General features: G+C 41.7%; 1 protein-coding gene across 1 annotated transcript in view; it reads right to left on the minus strand.

The window, feature by feature from the left end:
* EDIL3 (EGF like repeats and discoidin domains 3) overlaps positions 1–23,930 on the minus strand; it is a 480,770-nt gene that overhangs the window by 456,110 nt on the left and 730 nt on the right. The window lies entirely within an intron of this gene.

A 23,930-nucleotide genomic window follows, 5' to 3' on the forward strand; every position in this document is an offset into this window, starting at 1 on the left:
TATAGAAGCCAAATAAAATAAATAAATAAATAGAAAAACACAATATTGTCTATTACAGATGATCACCATTCTCATAAGTGAAAAACTTCTCATTAATGTTCACAAAATGGGACTTTCTGCACTTTACTATTTGGTAAAGTGTCTAAAGAAAAATAATAATGATACATAAGGGTAATCAGAACAAATTTACTTGCAACTGAGCTAGGTTTTTTTTAGTTGTTTCTTATTACAATTTAAGGATTGGACATCTAAGACCACATTTTGGATTATTACTATTTTTACTATTTGATGTGGCAGAATAAATATATGGTTCAAAAGGTTACATACAATATTATTAATAACTAGTTTTTTCAATAAAACAATAATATAGTCATAAAAACAGAAGAGAGTGCTCCCTATTTTTCACCATTCTTACCCACTGGAAACCATTTTAAATTGCAAACAGTGCAACAATTTGATATTGTGTCCCCAAGAAACAGTGTGTTTCTTGATGGGATTGGTGGCAAGGCTGGCTCTAAATGCCAGCTGTGATGATGCCTCTTTACTATGTGCAGAGGAGAGCACTGAAGCAAAGGCTGTGGAAGGAGAATTGTAGTTGATTAGGCAGAAAGAGTGGCATGTGAAAATATCTAAGGACAGAGAGAACTTAAGCATCACTTTTAAACTCTATTTGACCTTTCTCAAGATTCCATGACATGGGAGCAAGTCTCACCTCTGCCTGGACCTGGCACCACTTACCTCTACCAACATCGACAACAGTAGTGGTGGAGGCAAGGAGAGCAGAGGCGGCAGCCCAGAGGAGAGTTTGGTGAATATTAAGAAGGCCAAAGGGCAAGCAGCCAGATGCACCAAGACTAGGGGAAGGGAGAAACAGGAAGTATGCAGCAGTGAGTGAGGGAAGGAAGTGTCTGCAGCCACAGTGAGACCGAGGGGAAAGAGAAGCTGCCATCACCATGGTAACAGCAAAGCTGAAGTCTACTAGAGGTGAGGAATGGCTGCAATCATACCAAGGATGGCGGGACGGGCTATGAGGGGAAAGCAGGTTTGGGGCAAAGCTGCTGCAGACTCTTCACCAAGCCTGCAAGAAAGCAGGCAAAATGTGACTGGCCAACATGGGAGGGGGAAGAAAGAAGTGCAGTGTGGCTCCCTGAAATCCTCCATGCTATTCTCATAGCCCCCCCACCCATGTCTTTCTAACATATACTATATGCAAAACCAGACATAATTGTCTGCCAGTCAGGGGAAACACTTCTGTACTAAGTAGGGATAAGTGAAAGCAACTTTATCAATTCAAACATGATGATGCTAGCTTTTGAAAATGTGTTCCTTATTTGACATTTCCATGAAAAGTTGAAATTTACACAGCTAACTTTTAATTGTAACATATCCTATTGATTTCAGAACGTGAACTGAAATCTTGAAATTATAGGAGTCAAATGAAAGTCAGCGAGCTATTAAAGGTATATAAAATAATGAGCCAAAGCAAATATGTGACAGCTTACATTCCATTTTAAATTGTCATTGCACATAAACCAGTTTCAAAGCTTGTCACGGCAAGGGGCTTTTGCAAAGGGTTCCCATTCTAATTGTACTCCAATTGCAGCTGGTCTTAGCATTTCTCTATTAGGCACTACAATGCTAATCAGTTTGAAAACTATTTGAAAGCTTTTGCTTCATTTGCGGGGGTGGAGGCAGCTGTAATGCAAGTTGCTCAAAGGAAAGACATAAAGAATATTTCTATTTCATACATAAAAGAAATGCAAGAAAGGAACAAGCTTGAGCATTAATGCCAGAAAGACAAGAGGTCAAAATAAACTGGAAATAAAGGCCAATCTTGACTGCAGCCTTGACAACTTCCTTACTGAAAAGGATTTTAAAGTAATCATTTACATGATTTGGCTATTCTTGCTAGGTGAGTATAACAGCAGATCAAACATCTTACATATGTATGTTGGATTGCCTGTGGTTTAATCTAATTGTGTCCTTTCTTGGGAACATTATTGTCTCCCAGTCCCCACCTCTCTCCATCTCCAGTCCATTTGTTCTGATTAGAGTAAAATCTTTTTGTTGCATCCCTTTTCAGATTTGCCACAGGAAATGCTTTAAATGGCTGCTACAGAAACCTGTGTAAGACACTTTGATACAAAACAAAACTGGTTTTTTTTCTACCAGGCACTTTTTAAATAATTCATTTCAATTCCTAGTCATAAAGGTATAAACTGGTACAAAGAGTTCAGCAGTAAGCTTGGGATTACACATGACAGTATCACTCCACAAGGAATAGTACGAATTCATTTTGTTTGAAAAGAGTCTTTTGAGGCATAACACCCTTTGCAAGAGTCTCTTTTATATTTTTTATGTTGGTAGAGAGTAAGATGTACCAGGTAATTGCAATAAGCTGTGCTGCTTTTACCTTGCATATTTCACAAGGATTTCCTCTAGACTGATAAAGAGGTATAGAGGCTCCCTTAGCTGGGTGTGAACTCACTATCTATCGAATTACAGACCAGGGTGATACAGAAAACTCTCTAGATAAACTAATAGTAGAAGGAAGGTGGCATTAAGATCTGCTTTCCTTTTATCAGTGCTCCACACACATGTATGTGTGTGCATGAATGCTTTTGGAAAGTGCAGATTGCTGCAATCTAGTGGCTAATCATTCTGTTCACATGCAGAAAAAACCTAAATGAATCACCAGGCCCAAAAGGAAGGCTCTGACACTAGAGACGGAGTAAACTAAAGTTTTATTGATTTTTACTAGCTGAATTGCTTTAGGTAAACACTTTATCAACTCAGTGTGGGCAGTATTTGGGCAATTCCAACCTGACTCCAAGTGCAAAGCAGTAACATAGAGCCAAAACACACGTTTAGAAAAACCTAGGTTCAGCACGTGTTCTCTTACCTCAAGGTTTGCTGGGATCTGTAGGCGTCCTGGAAGCTTAAAGTTTAGCATTTACAGAGCAGCAAAAAGGGAAAGGGAAATACAGGTGCCTGTATTTTAAGCTTTAAGCTTCCAGGACGCCTTTAAGCTTCCAGGACGCTTACAGATCCTTTAAGCTTCCAGGACTTTAAGCTTCCAGGACCCCTACAGATCTTTAAGCTTCCAGGACGCCTACTTTAAGCTTCCAGGACTCCTACAGATCCCGGCAAACCTTGAGGTAAGAGAACACGTGCTGAACCTAGGTTTTTCTTAACGTGTGTTTTGGCTCATAGCTGCTCTTCATTTACCCTTGTCTGTACTCCAAACTATGCTGAGAGGAGCTGTCCATTAAAACCATTCCCCTACACTAGTATATCAGTTCAGTTACTGAAGTCCAGCACCAGATTCCTTGGCTAAAGGTATGGAGACTGTGGTAAAATGGTTATGTCAGAGTTGCTTTAAGTTGAATCCTCTGAAGATGGAGGTTATGTACCTGGGTCATGGGGCAACGGATGTGGGGCCCTGGGTCCCAACACTTGACAGCGTGCCATTACAGCTGTCACTGATGGTGAAGAGTCTGGGCGTGTTCCTGGATGCCATGCTTTCTATGGAGGCCTAGGTCATGGCTGTTGCCAGATCTGCCTTTTACCATCTTCAGCATGTCAGACAATTGGCGCCCTATCTCTCGCCCCGGGACCTGGCTTAAGAAATCCATGCGATAGTCACCTCCAGGTTGGATTACTGTAACTCACTTTACACTGGGCTGCCTTTGGGTTTGACCTGGAAGTTACAACTGGTCCAAAATGTGGCGAAATTCATCCTTATGGGGACACCATTTCAGGCACATATCCATCCTGTGCTGTGCCAGCTGTGGTGGCTTCCAGTTCAGTTCTGAATCCAGTTCAAAGTGCTGATTTTAGTATTCAAAGCCCTTTATGGGCTGGGACCTGCTTACCTGCAGGACCGCCTCTCCCACGGGGCCTTGGGCTGGGTGGATAAGCAGCTCCTGGTGGTCTCCAGTAGAGATGGGCATGAACTGGGGAAAAACTGAACCATGTGGTTCGTGGTTCGTCAAATTTCACAAACCACGAACATTCACGAACATGCCCCTGGTTCGCGAACTGGTTCGTTTGGTTCGTGAAAACGGCACATCCGGGTCAGAAAATAGTCACATCCGGGTCAGCAGAAGGTCACTTCCGGGCCGCCAGAAGTTCACTTCTAGGTCAGCAGAAGTTCTGCAGGAAATCCATCCCCTGTTGCCTAGGAAACTGATTGATTGGTACCAGACTGTCTGCAGTGATGAACCAAAAAATGAACCAGCCTAAATTTTGTGGTGGTTCGTCAGAAATGGGATGTGACAAACCGTGGTTCACGAACCACAAACCAGCCTGGTTCGTCGGTTGTTGTGGGTTTTCCGGGCTGTATTGCCGTGGTCTTGGCATTGTAGTTCCTGACGTTTCGCCAGCAGCTGTGGCTGGCATCTTCAGAGGTGTAGCACCAAACGACAGAGATCTCTCAGTGTCACAGACACGTTCTCCGGCCGTGAAAGCCTTCGACAATACATCCAGCCTGGTTCGTGCTTAATTTTGGTTCGTATTTTGGTTCGTGCCCATCTCTAGTCCCCAGCCTGAGGGACATTTGTCTGGCCTCAACCAGGGCCAGGGTCTTTTTGGCCCTGGCTCCGGCCTGGTGGAACACACTCCTGATTGAGATATAGGCCCTGGGGGACCAGTTACAGTTCCACAGGGTTTGCAAAATAGAGATGTTCCGCCAGGTCTTTGGTTGAGAGCCAGCAAATTGCCACATCCTGTACTCCAGTGGTAGCTGCCCAGAGCGGTGCCACAGCTATGTGCATGGTTTTTTAGATATTTATTGTAGTTTTAGTTGATCATGGTGCCAGTTGCTTGTATTCTTTTTATGGTTTTAAAAATATGTATATGATTTTAATGGTAAAATATATGTTGTTAGCCACCCTGAGCCCATTTGTGGGGAGGGCAGGGTATAAATTTGATAAAATAAATAAATAATAGAAAAGGTTAAGCAGTCATGTTCAGTCTGTCACAAAGTCAAGTTCCGAGAGTCTGTCAGGTTCAATAAGTCTGTATAGGAAAGCCTGAGTGAATCTGTGTCTGTGTGGGTGACAGGAGTGTTTATTCTGTTACTGAAGACTGGAAGGAAATAAGTCATTGTGACTGACTCTGTTGATTATTTCTAGTCTAAATTATGTGGAAAATTAGTGTTTGTGACCAGCTCTGTGAATAAACATTTATGGATCTATACATAATTTGAAACCACCAAGCTTATGAACCTATTCTCAAACCAATATACTCTGCAACCATTACGCGTATGTACATAAAAATAAGTTTTATTTCTGGTTAAACAAAGCACCCATTTCATCTGGAATATAAGATCCATTTTTTAACTCACAGCCACTCCCATATCCTGACTGTTCAGTTATCCTACTATCTACAATGAAGCCTATAATACAACATAAACTGAAGAGTCCTAAGGTGAACCTGTGGTGGCAATGAAAACCGTTTTGAAGTACAAAGCAAGAAGGAGGGAGACAACACAATACATGCCATTTCAGAGCCATATAGTGAGATGCCATTACAGGAGCTACAATATACAGGTCACATAAGGGCAGCAAAACAACACACTGACCAAGCTTGTTTAAATAGAAGCCTTCCATTTCCATAAAGAATGAAGTAGGTGAAAAACAAACCTCTCTCACTGCAAATAAGAGACAATCCCAAATAATTCCTGCTCAGCCTCAATGTGACCAGTTAAACCCATACTGGCAAGTGAGGCAGCTCTACAGCACCTGGTACTCCCAAGCAGTCTCCCATTCAAGTACTAAACAACCTTGCTTAGCTTCCAAGATCAGATGAGATTGGTGTGTTTGGGGTGATACTTGGAAGCTAACCAGCATTAGGTGTGGCCAATTGACTAATTCCTTCCCATGGGGCAGCATCAAACAATGACTCCCACCAATGGCAAGAACCAATCTTGCTATGTGACTGCCATGATTTGAGCAATCATAGATTTGTGTTTGTTTGAGATGTGATTGCATACTAATATGCATGCACCAATTGATACAAATGAATTTTACCAGGCTGTGAACTGGCTTGCAACCAAAATACACCAATACTTAAACTGAACCAGACAGTTACTATTGATTACTGCAATGCACTCAAGGTTGCCCTTGATAAGTGTTCTGGAAACTTCAGCTGGTGCAGAACGCTGCAGCCAAAATGTTGTCTGGAGTGGGTCATAGGGATCATATCACTGCAATCTTTGCCCATCTGTGTGGGCTCCCTATCTGTTTATAGACACAATTCAAGGTGCTGATGTTGACCTTTAAAGCCCTATATGGCTTGGTACCAATATACTGAAGAACCACCTACTCCCTTATGAACCTACCTGACCAGTCATCTTTCAAGGTCCCCTACCTTCCATGTTCAGGTGGATGGCAACCAATGTGGTATAGTGCTTAGTGCGGCAGAGAAGCAACTGCAGAATTTCCTGAAGGAGATTTTGGCCCTAGACCCCTTCCAGTCGGGTTTCCACCCGGGACATGGGGTCGAGACATTGCTGGTCGCCCTCACAGACGATCTCTGCAGACATCTGGATCAGGGCGGATCAGCACTGCTGATTTTGCTGGATCTGTCAGCAGCATTTGATACGGTCGATCATGAGCTTTTGACCCACCGCCTTGCTGATGTGGGGATTCAGGGGACAGCACTGCAGTGGCTGGTCTCCTTCCTCCATGATCGGGGACAGAGGGTGGCGCTTGGGGAGAGAGTGTCATCTCTCCCTGGTATGTGGTGTGCCACAGGGAGCAATACTCTCTCCAATACTCTCTCCATTATCTATATGTGCCCCCTCGCCCGGCTGGTGCGGAGTTTCGGGCTTGGGTGTCACCAATACGCGGATGACACCCAGCTTTATCTGCTGTTGGACAGACGGCCTGGATTGGCCCCTGATGCCCTGGAGTGTGCTTTTGAGGCTGTGGCTGGTTGGTTGAGACAAAGTCGGCTGAAATTGAATCCCACGAAGATGGAGGTCCTGTATGTGGGTCGTGGGGAGATGGCTTTGGGACCCCGGCTTCCTACACTTGATGGGGCAGTACTTACACTGGCCCCAAGAGTTAGGAGCCTGGGGGTGATTCTGGATTCATCCCTGAAGATGGAGGACCAGATCACTGCAGTTGCCAGGTCTTCCTTTTATCATCTTCGGCAGGCCAGGTAGCTTGCCCCTTATTTGTCTCCCCGTGACTTGACTACAGTGGTCCAAGCAATGGTCACCTCTAGGTTGGATTACTGTAACGCGCTCTACGCTGGGCTTCCCATGGGCCTGATCCGGCGGTTACAGCTAGTACAGAATGCAGCAGCGTGGGTCATTGCTGGAGCACTGGTGTGGGAGCATATTACACCGGTGCTACGCCAGCTACATTGGCTGCCAGTGGAGTACCGAATCAGGTTCAAGATTTTGGTGTTAACCTACAAAGCCCTACGCGGATTGGGACCGACGTATCTGAGGGACCGTCTCTCACCTTATGAGCCCCAGGGGACTCTCCGCCCTGGCAGAAAACATCTTTTAAGTGTCCCTGGCCCTAGGGAGGCCCGCCTGGTGTCGACCAGGGCCAGGGCCTTTTCAGTCCTGGCCCCAGCCTGGTGGAATGCTCTGTCTTGCGAGACAAGGGCCCGGCAAGATTTGCTTGCATTTCGCCGGGCCTGTAGGACAGAGCTATTCTGCCAGGCATATGGTTGACGCCAGGCAGTGCCCCCCCCCCGTGAAGGGGGGGTTAAACCATCACCCCTATGCAAACACAGAGGCATGTATGAACCACTGGGCAGCATGAATTGTTATATTTAATGTTTTTAAATGTTTTTAATGTATTATTTAATGCTTTTAAATGTTTTTAATGGTTGGGTGATGTTTGTATTTGTTATCCTCCCTGAGCCTGCGAAAGCGGGGAGGGCGGAATATAAATATAATAAATTAAATTAAATTAAATTAAATTAAATTAGTGTGGGACTAGGAGCTGGGAGACCTAGGATTGAATGTCCTGTCTGCCATGGACGTTCACATGGCTAGTCATAGACTCTCAGCCTAACCTACTACCATCTGAAGAAGGGAGCTCTGACTCTCAAAAGCTTATACCCTGAAAATCCTGTTGGTTTCTAAGGTGCCACTGGACTCAAATCCTGCTGTAATACCTCACAGGGTTGTTTTGATGTTAAAATGGAGGAGTAGAGGATGATGTAAGCTGCTTTGGTCACTACTGGAGAGAAAGGCAGGATATAAATTGAAGTAAATGAATAAACAAATAATTACTGGAACTCTCTCCCCAAAGAGAATTGCCTTTCCCCTTCTGTTACCATTTTCTTTCACAGTGTGAAGACTTTTTTGTCTTGTAGGGGGTTCTCTCAGTGATCCCTTCTTCATGCCCTATGTTTTAATCGCTGTTTTATGTATGTGTATTTTATTGTGTGTTTTTTTTTTATTTAGGTTTTATCATACTTTATGTATATGTGTATTTTAGCTTGGTTTTAAGTGATTAACAGTACAATTCTAAGCAGAGTTACTCCACTCTAAGCCCAGACTATAATAACATCTTAAAAACCATTCAGACCGCACAAAATGCATTAACAGTGCAATCCTAAAAAGAGTTACTCCACTCTAAGCCCAGACTAAGCTTAGAGTGGAGTAACTCTTTTTAGGATTGCACTGTTAATGCATTTTGTGCGGTCTGAATGGTTTTTAAGATGTTATTATGTATGTTTTTAATCTTAGCCACCTTGGTGGCCCTGATTAGGGTAGAAAGGTAGGGTATAAATTCTGTAAAGAAATAAATGGCTTTTTAACCTTTTAAGTCCCTCAGTTGCCAATTCAACTAGTATTAAGGCATGTTCCTCAAAATAAAGAAAATAAATATAACTCTAATAAATTGGGGGTTTGCCTCCATTTCCCACTCTGGGATGAGCACTAGGGATAAAATAAACACTGAAACAAAAATGCATATGAAGTGGACTTTGAATTTATTTACTGAATTAATTTAAAAATGAGCATACTGCTTTCCCTTCATTCACAGCAGTTTCTACAAACAGTAGATGAGATTCTGGGTCATGCTTTATCTAACTTCTAAATCAGACTTTTGCACTTTTCTGAACTGCTGATGGCTTTTGGTTGTCCTGACAATGCTTAATTCTAAAGTGGACTTTGAACGATATCTGGAGTTTACATTTATCAAGAGACTCTCTCTCTGTTTCTGTCTCTCATTTATCACCATTGACCAAACTGGTATAACTCTGCATAGAACTGCATTGTTTGTCTGAAACACAGAATGAGCTATGCATTCCCAAAGACAATGAGTAGCAGTATGTTTTCTTTGGTACACTAAAGCAAAATTTACCTACATATAGGTTACTTTCAGTGCAATCCTAAGCAAAGCTATCCCAGTCTAATGGGCTTAGACTGGAGTAACTTTGTTTAGGATTGCTATGTTTACACTGGCCCTCCAGACTTACCTGGGGGCCCAGATTGCAGGCCATGCGGGCGGGATGGGCATGGTGGCCACCGTGTTGCTCAAGGGGGCCATCCCACTGACTGTCATACCATGGTCCCCCCTCAGCAGTGGTCTGAGGGGACATGGGGGTCATTGGCTGGCAGGAGAGTCAGCCGATGCTCGGATCAGTGCCCTGTGCAGTGCCAATGCTTCCCCCCCCCCTCAGCAGTGGTCTGAGGGGACATGGGGGTAATTGGCTGCCAGGAGTCAGCCGATGCTCGGATCAGTGCCCTGTGCAGCGCCAATGCTTCGTGAGCTGTAATATCAATAAAGTTGTGGCTTCTTTCAACTCCAGCAATGTTGACTGTTGTGTTTCGTCACTGTGCCTGCCCCCCACTCTCTTCTCCCATTCAGCACTGGCCTGCAACTTCCTTACAACATAGGAAAGTATAGGTACATAAATCAAATATAATTGGGATACGTGCCCTCGAAACTTGAGACATGTCTTATAGTTCATATCCAAAGCCTGTTGCATAACATTCTATGGTTACATTTTATTGCATGAGGCTATGTGGTCAACTTAGGGACATTCACATGCCACCATCACCACCACCATCAATACCGCATCACCATAAATCAACAAAGTCCATATACCAGACCCAATGTTTCAAAATCAGAGTAAAATACTCCATGTGGCAGATATACAAATAAAAATATATTCAAATGTTCTGTACATTCATCTATTTTTTAAAAACTAGAAACCCTGATCATTCAATAAAAAGACTCTCTTTGTTCCAAATGCTTTTGCACACCTACTTTTACTATTAAAAACCTACATTCAGTTTTGAAATTTTATGTGATTTGATTGTTAGTCCACCCACTCCTGGCCCAATTAAGGAGAAGACAGGCAGAGTGGAAGGAGTACAGAAAGTCTTTATTGCAATACAGAGAGGAACAGGTTCTTAACACAAAGAAGTTACCTCAGATTCCTCAGAGAAAACAAACCTACCGCCCCTTTTATACCCCGAGAGTGGTCTATTCCATGTATGGTAATCCAATCTAATAGGCCTATTTCAATGGTGCAATATGAAATTCAAGGTGCATGGGTGTCTAAAGGGTTAAACAAGTTGAGTTGATCACATGTCCGTTGACTCTGCTTGTGATCAGTATTTTCCTCTAGGGGCACTAGGCCAAACTAGGCCTGGCACGTAAATATGTCAGGTATGAACCATCAAGATTTTAGTGAGATTTCAATTCAATCCAAATGTATACTATGGTTTCAAGTTAACCATATCATCAATCTGCCACTAGAGATCCTATGGTCTCAGTGGGGATGGGAACAGCTCCCAGTGGGGGCTGCTCCCAGCCTCCACTGCCTACCTCACCTGGCCAGTGGGGGGAAAGGTGCAGGAACAGGGCAAGAACCCCTGGAATGTGCATTTCAACATGCCACCAGAAACTGTCATTCCCATCAAGATGCAGAAGAGTAGCATCATGCCAGGGGCTGATTGGGTAAAAATCAGCCCCAAACGCAGACATGCTCAGGTTGGAAAATTCCTGTGAGATTTGGGGGGGGGGGGGATGAAACCTGGAAAAGGCAGGATTTGGGGAGGAAAAGGACCTCAGCATGATATAATTTCATAGAGTCACTCTCCAAAGCAGCCATTTTCTCCAGGTGAACAAATCTCTTTGGCCTGGAGGTCAGTTGTAATTCCAGGAGATCTCCAGCTACCATCTAGAGGCTGGCAACCCTAGCTCTGGAGGCAATTCTCTAGATCAGGCCCCCACCCCACATACTCCCATCCCCCCACTTTCATCTCTGGGGGACCTGGAACACAAGAAAGAAATCACCAGTTTCTTCTCCACATTTGGGATACAGCATTACATTCACTTCTGTATTGCTATAATTATTTCCTTGTACCATTTAAGTACAGGTTAATGTAACAGAGAGAAAATGTTTAAATTTTTGATATAAATGTAATTTTTTTCTAAATTGATTTATAGTAAGTCCTATATAGAGTTACTCCAGTCTAATCCAGTTGATTTATATAACTGTGCAGTTAAACAGTCAAAAGTACATTATCAGAGTAAATACAAATTCTGACCATTGTTCAGAAGCCCTTTCTAAAGTTGTCTATCACTGAAAGATTCAATACAGCTTCAGTGTAATATATTTTATCAGTGAACTGCAGAAAAACTGCAGTTTTATGTAATTTTCTTTGAAAGGGTTGGATACAGCTAGTCTTTCTGATGGTAAAATAGGAAGGAGGGATTCTGTTTGACCTCCATGAAAGGTTATGCTGGGGATCTTGGAACGTCCATGCACAAAAGGCCACTTGGCATGGGGGCTGTAGCAAAGAGAAGAATTAGGTGAGACTGAGTGAAACAGGCTAACAGGATCCAGCCCTATTCACTTAATGTACATTCTCTGATATTCCAAATGTTAATGGTATCTTCAAAGGCTATAAGGGAAAAGAGGTTTTGTGTGTGTGTGTGTTTTCATAATATTTATATACAAATATTAAATGGGCTAATAAGTTATTTGATTTCACGATCTGATTTTACTATATTCAACTAGGAACTCTACATATTATTTTCATTTTTTAAAACAGATGGGAAAATTAGAATAAATAGTGGGCATATCCAAATGAAAAGTACACTATAGACAAGTACTAGAAGAATCTGTGTGGGTGGCACAGTCTAAAAGAACGTCTGTAGCAGAAGTCATACACATATCTATGTTAGAATGTAACACTTTTTAAAAGTCTTCTCCACCCCCATGCCCAACTGCCACCTGCTTTGAGATTTAGAATGAAAAAAAATAGTCATCTAGTCTCAGCAGTAAATGATTTCAAGCGGCTATTTCACATAGTCTGGAGTGGCTGTTCTCTTATCTATGACATCATTTCCAAGGCTAATACCATAATCTAGAACCAAAGCCTATGAAAAAATGTGAATTTATATCAGAGATGCACAGATTTGATAATCCTTCAGGTTTAAATCCAAATCATTTTCTTTAGACTAGCCGAAACTATGGCAATTATTTGACAACAGACTCTACCACTTTGTACATAATGACCAATTATCTTCACTAAGCTTTCTGTCAAATGTTAAGGAAAATTTTACATGCATCAGATGCAGGTAGAATGTGTACAAAGACAGACAGACAGATAGGCTATTTTCACACTGTTTACCGATTGCACAAAACTCCCGGAATGGCACGCCTTCCTGGTACGATTTTCCATCATAACTCCGGTTATCGCGGGAAATCACGCCAGGAAGGTGCGTTGTTCCAGGAGTTTTGCGCTATCGGGTAAGAAGTGTGAAAACGGCCATGGACAGACAGATAATTCCAGTTACTTTGTTTTAATCTACCTTCTAAATTGTCTTTGTCATTTTACCTTTTAAAAAAAACCCCTAATGATCTTCAGTACATAAATAGATATGCACAAACTCTCCTTCTTTGCCTAGAATGCATGACTGGGGATCTCAAAGTATCTTATGGGGAAATGTTGGTTAGGAAACTATTGATACTTTCAGTATTCCTGCAGATGAATGGAATATGGGGATAGGATATTTGAAACATTTGGGGGAAGTATCTAAATAGGAAAAGGAAGAAAAGGGTAACAAGTAGAGGTGGGCATAGTTCAGAAAACGGACCTAAATTTGACACGGTCCAGCCCGGTTCATGGTTCGTGAACACAGTTTGTGGGACTCACCTTTTTCATGAACTTTGGTCCGTTTGGGCCAGTCCGTCGATCAATGGTCCATGAGTCCAGATATCCTGGCTTCAATCTATCAATTCCCTAGGCAACAGAGAGGACATCCACAGACCTTCTGCAGACCTTAAAAACTTGATACACAGCTCTGCCTGCTGAGCTGAGAGCTCCCTTTCTGCTCTATGTAGCAAGGAGGAAGAACTAATTCCCTAGGCAATGGAGGGCTGGACATTCTGCAGCCAATCTTAGCCCTCAAAACCTTTGCCGGCCAACCAGAGAGCTCTCATTTTGCAAGAGAGGGGTGGATGTTCTGCAGCCAATCTTAGCCCTCAAAACCTTGATAGGCAGCTCTGCCTGCTAACCAGAGAGATCCAATTCTGCTCTATGGAGCAAAGAGCAAGAATGAATTCCTTAGGCAACTGAGGGGTGGATGTTCTGTAGCCATGGCAACACCAATCTTAGCCCTCAAAACATAAATAGGCAGCTTTGCCTGTCAACCAGACAGCTCCCATTCTTCTCTATGTGAGCAAGGAGCAAGAATTAATTCCCTAGGCATCGGATGGGAAAGTGTCTGTGTGGTGAGTGAGGGGGCTCATTGCAACTTTTTGATTTTGCCTCATTGCAGCTTTTTGGTGCTGCTAGCCAAAGCAAGTTAATTGGCATTTGCGACTCCACTATCTACTGGAAGTTTCCTGGGGGCGGCTGCTTTGAGGGTCTGTAACTCGAACATCCGAAATGCAATCTTGGCCAACCTTGGAGGGTTGCTGAAGGAGAGCCTTCTGAAGCCTTGCTTTGAGTTTGGCATCTCTGACTGCAAAGGGGGTGGTGCTAGGGCCCCTGGAAGTGATGGACCACGGACCGATGAATTAGTCCGTGAATGGGCTGGTCCATGAAAAGTTCATGGTCCGTGGTCCATGAAAATCGATGGACTACAGGCTGGCAGTCCATGGCGTTTTTCCGGTCCGTGCCCACCTTTAGTAACAAGAGTTGAACTTTACTCATCTTCTTTTTAGCAACATCCAGCAGGAAGAACAATGGTGTCCTGATACTGAGAAACTCAGTTTGATTAGAACCTTAACAAAGTTTAAATTTTATTATCATGAATAGATTAAAAGAACAACTACACAATTTTCCATTTTCAGGTGGGCAACAGCAGGATTACACCACATAAACTATCTAAATATGCATAGCCTTAATATGAAAGCAGTCAAAGGCCTAGTTATCTATTGGAACTACTCCATTTTAATTGATATTCAAATGCAGGAATAACTTTATCGATCAAATCTTGATATTTGCATTACTTGAAAGCAAATCTGGTAGAAACAAAGGGCTGAATAAGTTCCCAATGATATAGTCTACTGTTATTAATTTGCATCAAACTCAGACATGTGCATTACTTGAAAGAGCAAAAGATCAACAGAATCAGTTACTGCTATTTGTCACAGAAGTTTGGACTGATGTACTTCTACATTTGCATTTCAACCTCCAATAATGCTGGACTTTCTTAAAGTTTTATCTTTTCTACTGACACAAACTAAAATTTTATAAAACTTTTTAAAAATCTCATTATTTATTGACCTCTGATTTAGGAGTTTCGGTAGAACATTCATATTAAGTTACACCCCACCCCAAACTTTTTGATACAAGCATTTTACAAAATGACGAATGCTGGAGAGGTAGTAGTTCACAATTCATTCTAGGTTTTTTTGGGGGGGAGGGGGAACAGGAATTTTTTTGGTCACTGAATCCTTTTTATAAATCTGAAATCATTAGAATCAATTTAGATTTGTTTTGGACACTTGAATACTCTTCTAAATCCCTTTATCCTGAATCACATTCCTCCATTCTAGAAACTGCCAAAAATTACTGTAATCTGGCTTTCTGGTGTATCATTAGCTGAAAAGCGAACTGGACTGAAATTCTGATTATTACTATGTCTGATTGCCTATAAGTCATTTGGAGATTTTGATGTTTTTCCATCAAAAAATGAATTATGTGCCACAGAGGAAATGCAGAGGAAAAATAAAACACAATTTGGCAGCGTATTTCCAGAACATCAACCTCCTTTCCTCCCCTCTTCTTATTCTACTTGTTTCTTTTGCCACATTTTAAATCAGTTACATTAACTAGGATCAGGGATATTATTGGATAGGTTTGGAAGAGCAGGGTTTTGCTAGCTTGGGAGAGATCTTTTTATTGAATCTTTTTATTGAATTTGCTAATGGAAGTGTTGGTTATTTTATCAATAATCAACAATAACATCTGGATGTATAACATTGTATTATGAGGACCAAAATTCCATATGAGTTATGCATATACAAGATTCTCTTTTGTGAATAGCACAAGAGAAACAACTATATTACAGCATTTACTGAGAGCAACCACTCATCTTAGACAATAATCTGATGAGAGATGTAGAGATAAACCTATATACATGAAAATGAAATCCTGCCTTCAAGTCATAATTGACTTACAGCAACTACTGGTGTAGTTTTTATCACAAGAGACTAACAGAGATGGTTTGCCATTGCCTGGCTCTGCAACACTGGTCTTCATTGGAGGTCTCCCATCCAATTACTAACAAGGCCAATGCTGCTTAGCTTTTGAGATCTGATGAGATCAGGCTCCCCTGGGCTATCCAGGTCAGGGCATCTAAATCCATATCTATCTATATGAAAAGTAGTTCTCCATTTAGCCCTAAAAATACAGATAACCAGGACATCATTCTGTATAATGGCATTTGGGTCAAAACATGAGTCATAGAACAGACAGCTAAAGAAATAACAGCCAAAAGCTGTTACTTTTAAGAAAGAATTACACAAAACTAAATTGGAAAAGAGCTGCTAGGTCATCTCACTTTTCTTGTCTACCAATGGAACATTTTCTACAGCAGTACAGATAACTTTGAGGGGTTTTATTTCAGCACTCCGATTGTGTAATTTTTCCCAAAGGCCTTCAATATTATAAACACATGCTGACAAATGAATTTGCTTTCTTGATTATTCAAGAAAGAGAGAAAACTCAATTGGAAGAGTAAAAGATGAGTTGGTATCAAAAGCCTTCCAAGATCCTGCTAAGTATAACTATGGGCAAAGGGCCTAGTAGAACGATTTAACAGTATGTTCTGCATGACTATGATAACAGTTTGGGGCATGGATTAAACAGTACTGTTATTATTTGATGAGGCCGAATAACAACAACAAGTACCCAATATTTTAAATTTTCAGCATGGAAAAGCACATGTTCAAAAAATCTCTCTGTCAATTTCTATATGCTAATTTGATTAGTAACACAATATTCTGAATTATATCTCTCAGTATTTGCTACAGCTGTGTTGTTAAAGAAATCAAACCAAAGCTGTCAGAGTCTCTTGGCAACAGCACAGCTATTTTTTGCACTCCTGTATTCTCCGTAATTGTATGGGACTGAGGGAGACTGTTGTTCCATAGCCTAACACTGTCTGCTCAGACTGACAGTTGTTCTCCAGAGTTTGATGGTCAAACTACATGTTAAAATGTGTGCAGGTCTGCCATGGTGACTCACAGCCATACTGCAGCAGTGAGTTCCTTGTGAGAACTCCATTTAAAAGCACTATGTGGACCCAGTTCAGAATGGGACCACAGCATGGGGAGGGAGGATTCCTGTCTCTTTCTTCCATGCCATTTTCCTGAACAAGATAGCTCTGAGGCTGGTGTTTACGCCATTCAGGGGCTGAATGTACAATCATTCAGTGCATCTGGAGCACCCCTAATGGGCAAATAACAGCCACATGCCATTTCAGATCTGGAAAATGGTGCAAGGGGAAAGCAGGAGCCTTCTCCCTGCACCATAGTGCCAATCTGAAGAGGTCTTTGTGGCACTTTTAAATGGAGTTCCTCCAAAAAACTTACTGCTACAATATAGTTGCAAGTCCCCATGAAGGGAATTGTATATGTTGTAATGTTCAGTTCAGCCCTGAAACAGAGGTCTTTTCCAGGTTTATTACCTTTGCTTGGAAATATTGGAGGCGGGAATTGGCACTTTATGCAACTTTTGTGTTCTGCCACTGAGCTATGACCTGACCCCCCCTTTACCACTATAATGCAAATTATAGTGTATGAGATGCCCAGTCCATGCAAACTCTGTGGTGGAAAAGTATAAATAAGAGTAAATTTAGGTAAAGTGCTACATTAGAGATGCCATACCTACGAAGCTTCCAATATCTTGCTAGGATCTAAAGTTATTTTTGTTCATCTTTAGAACAAGGAACCAAGTTCATGTTGATATATTTTGCAATGTTACTGGTCTGCTTCTAGTAGATGAAAAGCCATATAATAAAATAATTACTTTTATTTTATTTATGTTATGTTATTTATAATGCCCTTTTCTTACTGAGACTCAAGGCGGATTACATTGTGAGTCTATACAGTCAATTTCAAAGACATTTTAATAAACAATGCAGTTAGGGTATATACAGGGAAATTTGCAAAGGACTTAAAACCAGCAGGAAGAAATGCTGAAACAGAGCATAAGTAATTCTAAGACTGACTTATACTGCCTTTCATTATAAAACAGATAAAGATACCATTTTAAATACTCTACATTGTGATAAATTTTCCATTAATCCCAGTGACTCACCTGCCCTTTTAATTAATCCAGCCCTTATCTTAATTTTAATAAGTTCAATAATTTGACTCTGTAATACTGTGTTTCCTCCAATTCCTAAACATACATTTAAAATCTGAAAAATAATCAGCTTTCCTATTCTGCCTACACAGTCTCCAACCACCACATTCACTAATACAGCCAAGCCTCAAAACTTGCCTAGAATGAGCCAAAAGTTGTTTTCTACATAATGCCCAGACTTTGCATCATTACCACATCATCTAATATTTCATTTAATGACTCCCAGGTTTATGAAAGTCTGACTTTATTATTCTAATAAGGCTGCATTTTAAAATTTTTCCCTCTATTGAATAGCAGATTTCCATATTACAAAATGCATTTGAAAAGTTTCTAAGATTGTAATATTTACAGTGCAATCTTAAGCAGAACTACTCCAGTCTAAGCCCATTGAAATCAATGAGCTTAAGCTGGCATAACTCTAGTTAGGATTGTGCTGTCAGTACACTAACTATGGTGTAAGGCCCATTGAACTTAACAGGGGTACAATCATTACGTATGTATATATCAGGCTTCATGTTTTAACATGGTTTTGTCCAATAGGTTGCTCTTGGTGGGAGGGAGGACATAACCAAAACCTTGCAGGACTGCAGACCTAGTTACACAATTCTTTGGGTCCTAGTCTCGTCATATCATTACACAGAAGGGAATCTGACAACCAAAGACAATACCACTTGTGGAGTTTATAAATGAGACAAGGGCTTGGATCCATCCAGCATTCATTTCCACTGATGGAAGAGATTTCCATGAGAACAGCTTTCTCTTCATTTTTGTTGCAATTTCAAATGTTCCTGCCCTCCATGGTGCTCCTATGGAACAGATAATCCCACAGGTACAGCATAAGGGAAGAGTTGGAAGTGTGTTAGGCGAGGAATTGGTGAAAATTGCCCCTTCTGTCCATAGATAATCCTTTGCTAGATCCAACACACCATTTGCATTAAAAGTGCAATCCTATGAAGTCCACTTGAAGAAAGTTATAACTTTGCAAAGGATTTAACATAAACCACCCCATTTAGAATGTCTAGTATGTCTACCGTTACTTTTGTGGCTACTTCTCCCTTCTTCCCTCAATTCATGTTCACCTTATTTCTTTCTGCCCTTTCTGTTTTACTTTCTTCTTTTTTTCTAAAAATGTAACAACAAAAAAGATGTAGGAAATTGATGATGGCGACTTGGTATAATCCTATGATTCAGTTTCATTCCCAGCCCAGAGAAAGCCATGTTCTGATCTGCTGATGTAAATCCCTCTGATCAGTGGAAACTACTTCTGGACCTGTCTTCTTTATTAACTCCACGGGTAATACTGTCTTTGGTTGTTGTCAGTGCATTAGAGACCATGCAGATTTTATTTGATGTTGATTATATTGTATTTTAACAGAAGTCAACATCTATTTTTTTAGAGCTTTATTTAAAAAGCAACCAACTCATACATTCCTACATTAATGAGTGCCTTGGCATATAGAAGTGGGATTACTTAGTAGGATGCAACAGAGTATTCACAATATGCTACTCAAAGGTGTATATGAGGACACAGGAAACATATTTAAATGCAGCACAAAGGACAGTCAGAACAATTATTCCCGGGGACATTCTATTATCTATTGTGCAGAAATGGATTGTTGCCATCACCAGCCGTCTGGAACAGAAAGTTCAAAATCCCTTTGACATTTCCTGTTGATCATTTTTGACAGATCTTAATAATCATGATATACAATTTGTTTCTGACATTTCCTTGAATGCCTGGAGCATGCCACTCATTCTGACTATAGCAATAGTCTTTATGTAAGGTTTCAAACATTTGAGTAAAGTGTAGCATTGAGAAATAGAAGAAAAAGTGTAACAAACATTTACTCTCAGAATCATTGAAAGCTAAAAGTACTTTTGCTGTTTGGTATTATCATATGAATTCAAGCTATTGATAAAAAGGGTTGTCAGATATTGTTGCTCTTGGAAGAAATGTTGTGTTAGCAAGGTTCCAAATTGGTATTATCTTACTAAAAATTAGTCAACAGTCCATTCTGAGCAGAAAGGTCTCTTCAAATTTTAATATTTTATTCCAGTCTTCCCAAATAAAGACCACAGCTGCTTAAAATAAGTATTTAGATTATCCAAAAGACTTCTAGTGGAGTACTGGAATATCATTCAGTACCCTATATCTGATAAATGGTACACCAAAGTTATATGGAGATACTTAGCAACTCATCTTGTACTTACTGTACTTCACTGGCAAGACAGCTTGAACTGTGTTTCAACCTCTCAAGCAAAGGTTTCTCACAACAATATAGAATGACTGAGAACTACAGCGGAATGTAGGCCAAAGTAGGATCTATACTTATCTAAGTTTAGTATTGTTAACTGTGAAAATTGACTACTTTTAAAAACAAGAAAAGTTGAAATTCTGTTCATGCTTACTTGGGCTCATTAAACACAGTAAGTACATTTGCAGAGGATCTACCTGTGTTTAATAGTTTTTCTTCTCACCTTATCATAATTCCTTTTACCTGAAAAAGTTTAAATTCTAGGTACGAAGACAGATTGTATTGTTATCACATACTTAGTACACCTGTGTGTAAGTTAGATCCGCATGGAGGCTACTGGCTTTGGAGAGCATCTCAGGGTAATGGAAGTGCTAAAAAAATTTCTAGTAGAATGAATATATTAGCTTGGTTTTTAAATAAAAAGAAAATTGATAAATTTTTAAAAAATCAGTACAAATGTGAATGAAATATTAGACATGTGCAGACTTTGAATTATGTATGCTACACTAAAGAATAGGTACATGCATCTTCCAATAAGGAAATTAACCCTAAAATGACCTATCATTATTAATTAAAATCCTGCTTCTTGTACATTTATAAGTTCAGAAGTGAAGAGTTGTTTGAGTTATCATTCATGTATCACTGAAATAATTATACTCAAGAGTTTTTCAACAGAAGAGTGAAAAGGACAAAAGGGAGGAAGTATTGCCTGTTGTTAGATGTTGCTGCCAAATTCTTTGTCTCTGAGGAATTACACAAAATCTGGGACTGATTAACCCATCACCAGCTGTCAGTGCTAATCTCATGCCAAACAGTTGGAAAGAATGGTATGTCTTCAATCCCTAAATAATACCAGTTTCTTAATAACAACATAAAATACTGTGCCATTAAATTACCTTAACTCCATTGCATTTATTAACCCTGGGCACTCATGTACATGAATGAGGGAACAGCCTTAGAGGGAATATATCATCATAACAAAAAGAAATTGCTTTTGTAATATCCACTTTGCCCTATCTCCAACTACGATGTGGCTTTTATATTTCTCCAGCTTTTCTTTGATGTTCTTTATGAGTGCCTTAGATGTTTTTAATAGAGCCAGTGAGACGTAGCTTTTTAAAAATAAATAAATAAATAATCTGTGCAGTTATAGAAATAATTACAGCACCTAGTTATTTGAAGCATTAGCTTCCAGGCCAGCATCTTTAACACACATGGACCTCTATGTGCTCTTATGCATTCCCCCCAAATATTTTTAGGTAAATGGGATATGATAAGCTATAAGCACTTCCACAAATCTGCTTGCCTCCTTTTGTGTATGAAGCTTTCAAAGTAGTTATTTCTGTGGTGGTGAGGGTAAAACCTATTATATTATATTATATGTGAAAAATGTTGGTGAATGTTAATGATAACAAACACAAATGGATTTGTGGTTCTTGGAATTTCCACAATTCTGGGGTTGCATAAGTGAATGCTGACAATCACATTCAGACAATTGCCATAATTTTACTCTGAGTAGTCAAACATTCAAAAGTTCACCTGAAATGGTTGCCATCCACTACTAACATGTGCAGTGGGTTGTACATGAGGAAAGCAGAGCTGTGCTTTGCGGTGCACCAGTAGCTGCAGAAACAGCAGCAGCAGGAGAGGAAACTGTGGGTGAATGGACATGGTGGGAAGTTCTCACAATACGACTGAATCAGTGGGAGATGGCTGCAGATGGGCAGAGTTTTTGTGAGAGCCTTTACTCTGCTTTCAGGGCCATGTGTCTGATTGGGGCTTAACAACTGGGCAAGGTACCAATTAAATGTTGAGAAGCCTCTTGTTCCAAGCTGGTAGCAGTGTGGGAGGACATAATGGGCACTGTTCATGCCTGTCATAATCTCCCAGACATGCACTACTGCAGTGAGCTGCAGAGACACTGCCTATGGAACTTGCAGCTTAAGATACAGGTGTCCAAAATGGATGTCTGGACACTAGTCCACCACCTTCAACCTGGGCAACAACTTTGTGGGTTTGGGAGAAGCTTTCTTCTCCATGTAGCTGCCAGCAGGTAGAAGGCAGCAGCGCAGGTGATAATGTAAAGTTGTTTTCCAGACCTGTGCTTTTGCACTGTCACCTGGAGCATGGTAGAAGCAAGGTGAAAGAGGTTCTACTTCTAAAATGTGTCACCTTGGACCCTGTTGGAGGTGACATGGATACTACCACTAGTGTCCAAGACAGCACTGATGATGGAGAAGGAGCTTTCCAGATACACACTTCTGCCACCTTGGACTCCACCAACAATGTGCAGAGGATGGAGGAGGAGCCTCCAAGACCCAGACGCCTGTTACCCAGGTGTAGAGCAGCCGCTGGCCACTCTGGAACCTGCCAGCAGCAGCATGGTGGGGAGGCAAACCAGTTGGCGAGTTTAGGTGGCGAAATACCTCGCGCCAGCCTTGGCGCCTCTGGTGCTCACCACCGCGGCCTTAGTTAGGGTCGACGCAGGAGTCTGGCAGTCTCTTGCTGCTTCCGGGCGCCAAACTGCCAAGCTCCATGGGCAGCGCCCTCAGCTTAACTCACCGCGTTAGCTGGAGGCATGGGGGAGGCTCGTCCCAGACGCAAGCCGCTGCCGTGTAGGTCCCAGGCGGCACCGAAAGGGGCAGGGGGCGCGAGAGAGGCAGCTCAGTCGTTAGGCCTCCAGGGGCGGACTGTCCCGCCCCTCTCCAGTCCGCCGTCACCACGCGCGCTTTTCACGGTCTCCCAGCCCAGCAGGCCCGCGCTCGCGCCTAATCTCTGGTGTGTGAAGAGGCTCAAAGTGCAAAAGACTGCGAGGGAGCGAGCGAGGAGAAAATCTCTCTGCGAAGAGAAACGCTTACGTCGCCGCCCCTTCTCCTTGGGGACTTCTTAGCCAGACTAAAGCTGAGCTTGCTTCAGCGCCGCCGAATGAGGCCGCTTTTATCAAGCGGCGGCGTTGCCTCTAGGCACGCCTCATTTTGAAAGGAGCGCTATCACATATCCCTCTCCCCATCAAACTGTTTTTAAAATATACCACATATGTTATTTTACCGGTGCGCGTGGGGATTCTTATTTTTGGGGAGGGAGCCTGACGGGAAACAAATGAACAACAAGAACAACAATTCCATCGCCGAGAGAGAAAAGCTGGAGTCTCCCCTTCCCTCGCCTCAGACAGGGAAAACTCTCAGGTCGCGGTTATGAAGCGAAAGAGAAGAGTCTCCGGGGAGAAAACTGAGAGGGGGGCGGGAGGGAGAAAGGAGAGATACAATCTTTCCTCAGGCAGCATCGATTTATCTGGGAAGCAGAACAGTGATGAAGCATTTTATCTTATCTTGAACATTATGCAGCAGCGGAGGAGGGGAGCCGTCCCCACGACTCCCCCCGCCCCTCACCCCCTCCAGTTGTTTCAAAGCTGGACCAAACTTAACAACGCCAAGCTCCAGAAGAGCAGCCTCGCTTTTCTCCCCCCGTTGCTGTATTTCCCTTTTCTCCCGCAGCCTGAAAAACCTCCTTCTTTAATGATGCCCTCATCTCCAGAAGACGAATCCTCCAACTTTTGCAGCACATGGGGGAAACGTTCTTTCAAAGGATGAACCTGCATACATTAACTGATCTGTTAGCGTCCTTGCGCTCTTATCTGGGCAAAGAATAGATACGTGCAAAATGATCTGTGCATGTCCGAGATATTTATCTGTGTCTCGGTGCATCTAATTGCCCGTTACAGACATGGAATTAATAAATACATCTATCTGATCTCTCTGCATCCTATCTGGTCTTTTCTCCGTACCTCCGATAAATAAAGAAAACTGTGAAGCCACCCCCACCCTCCCTCGCTGCACCTTTCCGATGGAGAATGTCCTATT

This window comes from Eublepharis macularius, chromosome 8, assembly GCF_028583425.1.
Source record: "Eublepharis macularius isolate TG4126 chromosome 8, MPM_Emac_v1.0, whole genome shotgun sequence".
Classification (NCBI taxonomy): domain Eukaryota; kingdom Metazoa; phylum Chordata; class Lepidosauria; order Squamata; family Eublepharidae; genus Eublepharis; species Eublepharis macularius.